A 12,558-nucleotide genomic window follows, 5' to 3' on the forward strand; every position below is an offset into this window, starting at 1 on the left:
CTGTGACAGAGAGGTTTAAGCATTACCTGGCTTCTCTAAAGTTCACTGCATATACGGACAACAATCCCTTAACTCACTTAGATACAGCTAAGCTTGGTGCCCTAGAGCAACGCTGGGTAGCCCGGCTGGCGAACTTTGACTTCACCATAAAATACAGAGCCGGTCGGAAAAACACCAATGCTGATGCATTGTCTAGGATGCCACACCTGCCTGATGGTGGAGTCGACGAAGATGAGCTGGAAGAGATTGAGTTGCCTGCATTCCATCAACCTGACAGGTCGGAAAATATCAAGCTCTACAGCAATCAGCAGGAGGCAACATTCAACCCGTTACCCCATCACGGCTAGCGAGAAGCACTAGATAAAGATCCTGCCGTCAGTCTGGTCAAGACGCTGATTTCGCAGGCTGGTTCGCGATTAGAACCCACTGCCCCAACAGTAGCCCGAAGGTTGTGGAAAAAGAGGGTCCAGTTGTACCTACAGCGAGGCAGGTTGTGCTGAGGACTGATCAACCCCAAGACGCACGAGAGGATCTGTCAGATAATCATACCTCAAGCATATGTACCAGTGGTCTTGCAAGCCTATCATGATGGAGCTGGACACTTCGTCTGGAAGAAGTTGGAAATGCTATTAAGGGAGCACTTCTACTGGGCTGGAATGAGGGAATCCATTGAAGCATGGTGTCTGGATTATGGTCCCTGTGTGCTAAGGAGAAAGGATGGTACCAGCCAGAAGGCCCTGTTGCAGCCGATCATCACCAATCAGCCGTTGGAACTCATTGCTCTAGATCATGTCAAGCTGACGCCAAGCCAGAGCGGGTACACATATGCCCTCACCATAGTGGACCACTACTCGAGGTTCATGGTCGTGGTACCCGTTAAGGATCTAACGGCCCGTACTGCAGCCAGGGTTTTCCAGGCGCACTTCTGCAGACCGCATGGATATCCTGAGAAGGTCCTTACGGATCAAGGACCCGCCTTTGAAGCAGAGATCTTCAAGGAATTTTGCAGTCTGTATGGATGCAGGAAGATACGTACTACACCTTACCCAAACGAATGGGATGTATGAGAAGATGAACCATCTAGTTCTCAACCTGCTCAAGACTCTACCCCTTGAAGAATAGAATAAGTGACCTGAGAAGTTGCCCGATCTAGTAGATATGTACAACCACATTCCCGTCAGTTCTACTAAGTGTACGCCTGCTTACCTCATGAGGGCGAGGCCCGGGAGGTTACCAGTGGATCTGGACATGGATGTTGAAGTGCCCGAAACCATCTCCCCAACCACGGACTGGAATTCCAAACGTCAGATGCAGTATCGGTAGATTAAAAAATATGTGGAAGAGAACCTGAACCAAAGCCGGAAAAGGCAAGAGCAGCACTTCAACAAACAGGCAAAAGCTGCCCCCTTTGTACCGGGAGACGTGGTACTGAAGAGGAAGAGAAGACTGCATAAATTGGACGACCAGTGGGAGAAAGTTCCCTATGTCATACAACCCTCTGACTCCGGGAATCAAAAGACTTATCTCGTCAGTCTAGAGCAAGGGAATACTACAGCTACCATCTCGAGGGACCACCTGAAAAGGTGCCAAGAACCCCTGAAGGTCGTGGAAGAAGTGCCCACTCCGTCCAGGGTGCAGAAAGAAGGAAAGAGGTGATCCACATTGTCCTAGGTGACTTCCCAGCAGATTGGCCTATGCAAAATGGGGCCGTGATTGTTCCCGTTCTAATATTCCCACAACCCGTGGAAGAGCCAGAACCAGAGAGGCCTGCTGACCCTGCACCTAGACCTGCACCTAGGGTTGCACCTATACCTATGCCCCGCACCCGGCGGTCTTTGCCCACCTTACCTAACACAAGGAGTGGGGAACCCGTAAGTAGTCTAACCCCACCAAGCCTAGGAGAGAACTTAGGGTTAAGGAGGTCTGCATGCAATAACCTAGGTCAGCCACCACTCAGATACAGGGAATGAGTGAAGCCTGTATGCCTGTGTATATAGTAATGTATAAACAAATTCAAATGCCAATTAACTGTGTACTTCACCTGATTACAGTTGTTTTGAAATATGTTTACCACAGTTAACCGTTACAAATGGACCATGGTGTCAGGACTGGCGACACCACCCCAAAAACTTTCTTGGGGCTTGTAAATAATCCCCCATCTACCTTCTTTTTACTCACCGCCAGTACGCGGCACCCTCTGGAGAGGTCGGTTGGAGGAAGGGCCTGATGTGGAGTCGGCTGAGGCCCAGTCCCACGGAAACCGGTGACTACCCTCCAGGCCAAAGGGTTCCGGTCCATGGGACCCTTTGGGGTGATACAGGGTGCGGAACTTTGACCCGGACACTGACAGAGACACCCACCAGAACCCAGGATGGTGTGACACCTGACTAGCGGTGGCACCAAGGGGGGGTATAGGTGTTTTGGGTGGCAGGAAAAAGGGTAAATGGTAACCTGTTCCATAACGTTCAAGCTTACGGGCCTGCGGATGGGCTGTGTTTTACCAAGGAGGAGTGTGACGCCCTGGCAAAACCAGGTAGTCACAGATGACTGTACCTCCCACCAAGGGTACAGGAATCGCCTCCTCCTTGGGAATTAACACCACACATCCCACACATAGAAACACAAGCCACAAATCCTAGTCGCCCCCCATGACAGCCTGGACACACCAGTGGGCGGGACCAGGTGGATGGGAACGCCCACCGAGGGCTCTTGAGGTGACAAAGGGTGAGAATCAGTCAGTTCAGTTCAGTTTCAGTTGGAATTCAGTTGAGTGGCAGTGAATTGCCATGCTATTCGGTAGAGGAGTGCAGAGTGAGCAGTCGGGGACAGGAGCTGAAGTTCAGTGTGGTCAGGGTTGGAGCCCTTGGACCACAGGAGGACCGACTAGGTGGCAGACAGCATTGTAGGGCCACAGGCGACAGAGATACGGTCGCGGGAGACCTGAAGTGGACCGGGGCAGGGTTGTAGCCTGCCGGTACTGATGATGGAAATCCGGCCCAGAGGCCATGCACAGGCAGGGTACCTTGACCCTAGGATGAGGCAAGCTTCAAGCCCCTTGTTTTTTGACCAGCGGGACAAGGTACCAGGCCTCGTTCCCAAAGAGAGAAGCCCAGATAGAGCAGACATGCAGCCCAACGTGGAGGATAGGGTGTCCGCCAAGAACCCATTGAGATCCCATGGGTCAGTGTTTGCGGGCAATGGCTCCCTCTGCATATAAAGCTGCAGGGGGGCGGATTTCTCCTATTCCAAGCGGGTCTAATCAACACACAGCAAGACACATGTGCAAGAGGAAGGGTCCTTACCTTGCCAACCCGTGTGCGGGACCAGCACACCCCTCCAAAGGCCACCGGCATCCGGCCTTGGTTTACAATACAGACTCTTTGTGAATTCTTCTTAATTGTGAGTACACCGGTGTCATCCGGTTTGACCCCCAGCACTGCTCCCTACCTACACCTGAGCCCCAGGACTACACCTCCCCCTACCCGTGGAGGGGATACCACCTTGCTGCCCCCACACCATTGGTCCTGGATGCCGGCCCCGAGAGGCAGCAGCGGTGCCACCATCCCATCACCGCAACCCACGGGTGGCGTCACAGACAATCTCCCCTGTAAATACCCCCCTTTTTCACTGTTGCAAGGACGGGCAGTTGCACGAGCCCCGGGTCCGGTCACCACTCGAGCCCCAGACACGATCCCAGACTCGAGCGTCACTCGAGCAGCCCCGGTTGCTGCTGCGGAGGCGGCACTGGTCCGCGACACATACACAATGTATGTTCCAAACATACACTGCATGGTCCATATATTCTGCATGCTACACACTTCCACACGTTGAATATGTACCGCCCCGCAGGCACAGCTGCAACCACCGAGCCGCTCGGATCCATGCTCGTATGGTGGGTGGTGGCTCAAGCCTCTCACGGACCCGGGGGTCACGTCGCTCTGCAAGGGAGTTGGCGCTACACGCTGGGACTTGACGGGGAGGTTCCACGTCCGGGGCCGCGGTGGTTTGTTTTGGGATGTAAGTTCGTGACGCCACCCACGGGTTGTGGTGAATAGATGGACACCACCACTGCCATTAACTAGGCCTCCCAGGGACGGTGTTGCGCAGCTTGGTGTTGACCCCTCTGTGGGTAAGGGAATGATGGTCCCGGGGGCCCGAGGGAGGGGCCAAGGCGTAGGAGCGGGTAAGTGCAGGGTGCTGATGCTGTGCGGCGCAGTGCGCGGCCCGAAGGCACTGGTGTACTCACTATGATACAAGACACCGGAGTCTCTGGTAAACCAAACGGGGTGATGAACGGGGCCCGCAGCTGGCTGCAGCTTCTCCCAGAATAGGTTGGTGGTTTCCGCCTTGTCCTGCACCTCTTTGTATTAATGTTTGACTCCTATGCCAAAGCAATGGTAGTCCGCTCCCGGACTTGTATATGCCGTAGGAGCCCATTTGCCGGCAGACACTGGCCCTTTGGGTCACTATGCCTTGGTGGTGGCTTTACCCTGTATGGTTGGGCTGTTGTCTTCTAACAGGTCTTGTGTGGGATAGGTCCTAAAGTCCAGTCCGCAATCAGTTGATTCGACTCGGCTCTGTCGGTTCAGGGCTTTGTACTGGGTCTGAGTACCCCTCCTGGTGCTTCGGTTTCCCGGTTCAGTACCGGCGGGTCACCGCCCGACCCCGGTCCCTACGGGTCCACCGGCTGTAATCCCAGCTCCTGCAGACGGCCACCACCGTCTGCCTCCTTGCCAAAGGTGACTAGGCTTCAACCCAGCCACCGGAGTAGTCTGCTGGCAGGCCTGGGCACAGGACTGCCCTTGAACTTGACTTCTCTCTACACTGCTCTAGAACTCGACTCTGTATTTTCCCGCCTCCAGGCCTGTGAACTTCTCGGTGGGCGGAGCCAACCACCTGAATCCGCCCCTCTGGTGTGGACATCAAACCTGGAGGGTCGTGACAAGGGTTTTTAGGTTGGGTGTTGTCACCTGGTCGGGGAGGGGGGTGATGTGTGTGTGACTACCTGGGACGACCTGACTAGTCCAGGGCGTCACAAATATTACACACATTGTATGTTACTCACCCTCACATATACACAGTGTATAAGAATATCAGGTTTTCTCATCGTCTCCATTTCCTTGATATTTCCGCAGGGTGAAGGACCTTTACTCACATGAGTATGATGTCATCAGAGGTCATTCCACCCTTATAAACTTGGGAACTGCACTGATAAGGCAGGACTGTCATTATCAGTTCAGTTTCTGGCTTGTAAATCCTGAGGGGCCTTTTGGGGGAGTGCCCTTGGAAGGTTCCCAGTTTGCCCCTCTATCACTGGCTCTATGTGGTGATTATAAGGGGATTTTATTTGACCTGCTTCTGAGAAAATAAGTGGATATCACACTTTATATACAGTTAGGTCCAGAAATATTTGGACAGTGATACAGTTTTCGCGAGTTGGGCTCTGCATGCCACCACATTGGATTTGAAATGAAACCTCTACAACAGAATTCAAGTGCAGATTGTAACGTTTAATTTGAAGGTTTGAACAAAAATATCTGATAGAAATTGTAGGAATTGTACACATTTCTTTACAAACGCTCCAAATTTTAGGAGGTCAAAAGTAATTGGACAAATAAACCAAACCCAAACAAAATATTTTTATTTTCAATATTTTGTTGCGAATCCTTTGGAGGCAATCACTGCCTTAAGTCTGGAACCCATGGACATCACCAAACGCTGGGTTTCCTCCTTCTTAATGCTTTGCCAGGCCTTTACAGCCGCAGCCTTCAGGTCTTGCTTGTTTGTGGGTCTTTCCGTCTTAAGTCTGGATTTGAGCAAGTGAAATGCATGCTCAATTGGGTTAAGATCTGGTGATTGACTTGGCCATTGCAGAATGTTCCACTTTTTTGCACTCATGAACTCCTGGGTAGCTTTGGCTGTATGCTTGGGGTCATTGTCCATCTGTACTATGAAGCGCCGTCCGATCAACTTTGCGGCATTTGGCTGAATCTGGGCTGAAAGTATATCCCAGTACACTTCAGAATTCATCCGGCTACTCTTGTCTGCTGTTATGTCATCAATAAACACAAGTGACCCAGTGCCATTGAAAGCCATGCATGCCCATGCCATCACGTTGCCTCCACCATGTTTTACAGAGGATGTGGTGTGCCTTGGATCATGTGCCGTTCCCTTTCTTCTCCAAACTTTTTTCTTCCCATCATTCTGGTACAGGTTGATCTTTGTCTCATCTGTCCATAGAATACTTTTCCAGAACTGAGCTGGCTTCATGAGGTGTTTTTCTGCAAATTTAACTCTGGCCTGTCTATTTTTGGAATTGATGAATGGTTTGCATCTAGATGTGAACCCTTTGTATTTACTTTCATGGAGTCTTCTCTTTACTGTTGACTTAGAGACAGATACACCTACTTCACTGAGAGTGTTCTGGACTTCTGTTGATGTAAACGGGTTCTTCTTCACCAAAGAAAGTATGCGGCGATCATCCACCACTGTTGTCATCCGTGGACGCCCAGGCCTTTTTGAGTTCCCAAGCTCATCAGTCAATTCCTTTTTTCTCAGAATGTACCTGACTGTTGATTTTGCTACTCCAAGCATGTCTGCTATCTCTCTGATGGATTTTTTCTTTTTTTTCAGCCTCAGGATGTTCTGCTTCTCCTCAATTGAGAGTTCTTTAGACCGCATGTTGTCTGGTCACAGCAACAGCTTCCAAATGCAAAACCACACACCTGTAATCAACCCCAGACCTTTTAACTACTTCATTGATTACAGGTTAACGAGGGAGACGCCTTCAGAGTTAATTGCAGCCCTTAGAGTCCCTTGTCCAATTACTTTTGGTCCCTTGAAAAAGAGGAGGCTATGCATTACAGAGCTATGATTCCTAAACCCTTTCTCCGATTTGGATGTGAAAACTCTCATATTGCAGCTGGGAGTGTGCACTTTCAGCCCATATTATATATATAATTGTATTTCTGAACATGTTTTTGTAAACAGCTAAAATAACAAAACTTGTGTCACTGTCCAAATATTTCTGGCCCTGACTGTAGGTAACTAATGGACCACCATCACTGTGTGTGGGCACAAAGGATGACATTACTGTAAGTTTGCTGCACAAGGGTAAAACTGTTCGTCATTGTGTTTTTATGTACTACAACTTGGCTGGGACCCTTTCAAAACACTGATATAGGGTCCTGCCTTTTCTAGTTACAATCCTGAATGGCTGCTAGGGATAGTCAACTAAACAACTGTACTAACCCTTTTTCACATCGCAAGTTCGGCTTAACCTGGCCACCATCCTTGCTCCCTAGTGCCAATTTTGATTATCTGTTTTCTGACTTCAGCTCTTTTTCTGACCACCTGCTTGGATTCAGATTCTGTCTCTGACTTTGACCTTGTGGTAACGACCCTGGTTGACAACCATTCTTGCCGCTGTGACGCCCTGGGCAAGCCAGGGGTCACAGGTCACAACACCACACGCACCCCACATTCCCTGCAGGTACACACAAGGTCAAAACTAAAATCCTTGTTGCCTTCCTGCAGGGGCTGGTGTCCACACCAGGGGGTGGGCCAGGCAGTTGGCTCCGCCCACCGAGGAGTTCACAGCCTTGGAGGCGGGAGGAACCAGGCAGATAGAGTTTGGACAGGAAGAAGAACAGTTAGGGAAGTGAAGGAGTGAAGAGTGCAGTTTAGGAGGAAGAGGTAGAAGGAAGTGAAGTGGTAGTGGAGCAAAGGAGAGGAGCTTGTAAGAGGAGTAAAGAAGTAAAAAAGAAACAGTTAAGCAAGCCTGAAGTTGGTCCGGGTGTGTGCCCCGGACTGAGACAGCAAGGTTGGCAGACGGCGGTGACCGTCTGCAGGCGAGACTGATTGGAGGTTGCCGAAAGGACCGTGGACGGGTGGTGACCCGGCGGTACCGGAGCGGTATACGAAGATTAGTCAGCACCAGGGCAGGGGCCTTTCGGATCCCGGCAAGGCTTGGAGTCGCCGAATTTGCCAAATCCGTCAGTAAAGGGGACGACTGTCTCCCAACAACCAAGTCCCGTTGAAGGCAACAGTCCAACCGTTAAGGGGAGACACCGCCACTGCCAAGGCACCAGTTTCCCAGGGCCAGCGCCTGCGGGCAAGAGTGGAGCTCCTTCGGCCCAGCTTGAAGCCGAGGAGTGGGTAACCGGTGGGAACCCATCGCTACCAAAGAGACTTTCATAGGTGCAGGGAAGAGACAGTCACCGCTAACTGCAGGGAACATCAGCACCGTGAACCGTCCGAGGGACCCGTCCAACCAGCCGTTTGTTTACCGAGAACTGTGTCGTGTTTACTGGCTGAGTGAGTACCTCCGTGCCGTGTGGCACAGCGCTGCCCCTGCGCCCCTGCACCTTCACAGGCCCCATAGCCCGCCTGTCCACCATCCAACACCCCATCACTGGGCCCCGGGATCACCAACCCCTACCCACGGAGGGGCAACACAACAACTGGCTGCTCCACACCATCACTCCCGGGATCCCCAGCCAGAGCAGCGGTGGTGTACATTCAATCACCACAACCGTGGGTGGCGTCACGGACAATAAACTATCCCAAACCCCAATTCCCCTTTTCACTCACGGGCGAGGAGCGCCGCTCAAGTCCCCGGGATCCGGCCCATCGCTCGAGCCACCGAGCAGCGGCAGGCCACAGGCCTCCTCCGCCCGTGACACCGCCACCACCTTCCATCATAGGCCAGCAACCTACTACATGGCATTATCCCCAGGGCCCCTGTGTAAGTCCAGATTCCTGTACAGTGGTTAATGGGTGAAGGCCAGGGCAAACTTAGAAATTTGGTAGATGGTGTGGCTAGGCACTAAGAATATGCATGGAAGCCCCTTAAGAGCTGACAGGCTTTCATGGACAAAGCCCCTATCACAAACTAGTGCTATATCTTTTCTCCAAAAGCTAGAACATTTCTAGTTCAAATATGATCAATACTGGGAATTTATGATTATTTTTATAATTTAATTGAACTCTTTATGTTTTCATTGCAAGAGATTACAATGGCTTTAAGGAATTGTCCACTACTGGACAACACCTTCTTAACTGCTAAAGTGCCCCATATCAAATACAAAAAACACATATTCATCAGACTGTGAAATTAAAGTGCTGTGCACTATATAAGGGGGTAAAATAAAAAATAAAGTTTTATTTAGTTAAAGGACATCTGTCAGCAGGATTTTGTTACCTCATCTGAGAGCAGCATAATGTAGGCAAAGAATTTCTGAATCCAACAATGTAACACTTAGATTACTGGCTGCAGCCGTTCTGACACACTTAGAATTTTTAGATTTAGCCATGTAGTTTGACGCCCCTGGACTGGTCAGGGCGTCACAGGGTACTGCACTCTCTACCCTTTGGTGCAGGACTCAGCCCCTCATGGTTCTGGGTTCCCAACCTATGGTACTGCCTCCATAAGCGTCCAAATCCCAACCTCACACCACAGCCTGTCAGGCACACCAGTGGGCTGCCTAGCTGGAATAGGGCTGTCCACCTAGGGGTCAGGCAGACTGGTGGGAGGGAAGTAGGAGAATAGAGTGTTAGAAATCAGAGAGTGAGGAGCTGAGGGAGTGGTGGTTCCTTGTATGTTGTAGGTTGGGTCGCAGACGGGGGAGTCAGGGACCCGGTCGCAGGTTATTGAGGCTGGGTGCCTAGACCCGGTCTTAGAGGATGGTCAGCATCTCAATCCTAATAACCGATCCGGGACCGAAAGCACAGCAGGGTACAGGACCCTAGGTTGGGAAGTAGCTTCAGGCAACCCAGGAATTAACCTGTAGAGGGTAGTATCTCTATAGACTATCCCCAAGAAACTCAGAGATCGAGGGCACTAGCGCAACGAGGGGGATAGGGCTTTCCAACTCACACAGCCCACTGAAATCCCAAGCGTGAGCTCTTGAGAGCACAGCTCCACTACCAGCAAGTAGGGAGCGGGGCCCGGACAGCTTTAAGCCAACGGGCCACCAGAACATTCCTAAATTGTGCACGGAGGCAGGCTCCAGACCATTCGGCAGTATCAGAGGGGATGGACACCCGGACGAGCTCCAAATCGGTCTGAGAAAAAAATTGCAGCATGCTGCTTTTTGGAGAGTTTCTCACATGAATCTCTCCAATGCAAGTCTATGGGTGCATATGGACCATCCTAGTGACATGCGTTTTTTACAATAGATTTCACGCATGTAGCAGAGAACAATGTAAATTCTTCTGGACATAACATTACATGAGTAGCAGCACTGATGACTAGTGAACTAAAATCGGCCAACTTTTTTTCCTGCTACTCGGACCGATTTTACACGCATACATGTGATTCCAACCTAAAAATGGACTCACAGATGACACACTGATGCAAAACACTTATTGACGCCAGTACCATTTTTTCACTTATGTGTTTAAATATGAAGGAGGCCTTACATTGCAAAGTATAGCAGAAGCTTTGCAATTTATTTATTTAAAGGGTATCTGTCAGCAGGTTTTTGCTCCCTCATCTGAGAACAGCATGATGTAGGTAAAGAGATCCTGAATCCAGTGATGTATCAATTAGATTTACTGGCTGCAGCCATTCTGACACAATCAGAATTTTTAGATTTCTCCGTGTCTGTCCCCGTCCACACTAGGCTATGTACAGAGATTGTACATTGACAATGAGGTGTCAATAAGAGGAGGGGGTGTGCCGGACTTCTGTGCACGTGACATTATAGTCTGAGCAATAAGTCCTGCTGCTTAAACAAACATAGCAAATAAACAACAGATAGGACTGTGACAAGACAAGCATGCCTGAATTCTATGTATTAACCCTTGCAGCATGCTGTTTTCAGCTTACATAGCAATAACCTGCTGACAGATTCCCTTTAATGATCCATCTATGAAAAATACTGATGACAATAATATTAAAATGGACTCACAGATGACAAACTGATACACTTATTGACACCAGTACCATTTTTCATGTACGAGTTTAAATATGAAGGAGGCCGCACATAGGATATTGTATTTCTACCAGTTCTTTTACCTTTGTTCTTTTCAGTCCTGGGAATGTGAATGGACTAGATGAGGGGGCTGAATGATTTGGCCAGCAGCATCCTAGATATGTGGATTTTTTAGTAGCAGGGGTCAGGCAGTTAGCAGAAATTTACAATAGTTAAATCAAGATAATAATTTAGTGAATCAAGAGATTTGTGGCAATTTGTCACAAGTGGTTTGGTATTATTGTAACATCCACCATTCATGCAGAGAGGCTATTCAGTGTATCCACTTCTTCCTTACCGGACAAGTGCTGCATTTATTTCCTCGGTCATTCTAAGGAGACAAATGATTTTCCTGAAATTGAGGATTATTTAATAACACGGTATAAAGAATAACCGTATGCTATAAGCCAATGTAACCAATCAGGTATCCGCACACGGCACAATTAATAGTGCTCGGCTTGTTAAAATGTTAGCTAATTGGTTGCTATAGGTTACAACAAAGTTTCCATTTGTGCCGTATTATTAATAATGACAATATGATGTTATGAAAGTCCCTATTCATTAATAATTGTGCGGGAAAGTATGATACCTGTGTGATTTCAGCGATCATTGCAAAGCCTTGTGAGAATGTTTAGGTGGAGGCGAGGGGACGCTGCGATGGCGCTCGCTGTGTATCAGAAAGATCATGTATTTTAGTTTCCTATCACAACATAAAGATTACTGTATATTTTGCTTCTCTTAGGCTCCTTCACACTCAGCAGATTTGAAGCGCACTACAAACTTTTTATGGTGGTTTCCTCACTTTGAGACTTTTTATAGGGGGGTCCTTGAAACTTATTTCAAGACACGGAATGCTGTAGTTATGGCATTTGCCTCCAATCTTTTCATATAGGATCCTCTGTAAGAAAAAGAATAAATGAGAGGCCTTTTATAAGCCAAAAAATGGGTAAAATAAAGCGCGTGTGTGAAGATAGCTTTCCATGATAGAAGACAACCAGGATGAATAGCGGTTCCTATGCGCTGTCTCGAAGAGACGGATTCCAAATGGGTTAAGTTGATAATGGTTTATTTGTCTACACGTTTCAAGGTAATCCAGCCCCTTCCTCAGGACAAGATGGGCTATGAATACTTTTTCAAGGCACTGTAAGTGGTATGATGGACAATGGTTCTGTCACGCTAGGTACGGGGAAGTACCAAATGAGCGGCAAAAGGTAAGCGAGGGTGACCCCTTCATCTAGGGAGGGGAGATGGTGACCACTGACCAAACCTACTGCTGGTACCAAATGATCGGCAAAAGGTAAGGGAGGGGGACCCCTTCATCTAGGGAAGGTAGATGGTGACCCCTGACCAAACCTACTGCTGGTCCTTGGGGTGCCTCCCCTCCCTAGATAGGTTCGGCATCTATGCACTGAGCCAGATACCTAACCTAAAGTATCCCTAATGCAGGACCCTAAATAGGAAATGGGTGGGATGAGTTCTTCATCAACCCAACTAAATGCAGATGTGCTGCCCCCATGCCAGAAACCGGTGCTGCTTGGATCCGGATCTGCAGTACGGCTCGAGGGACTCTACCCGACCCGGG

The sequence above is a fragment of the Anomaloglossus baeobatrachus genome, chromosome 8, assembly GCF_048569485.1.
Source record: "Anomaloglossus baeobatrachus isolate aAnoBae1 chromosome 8, aAnoBae1.hap1, whole genome shotgun sequence".
Taxonomy (NCBI): Eukaryota; Metazoa; Chordata; class Amphibia; order Anura; family Aromobatidae; genus Anomaloglossus; species Anomaloglossus baeobatrachus.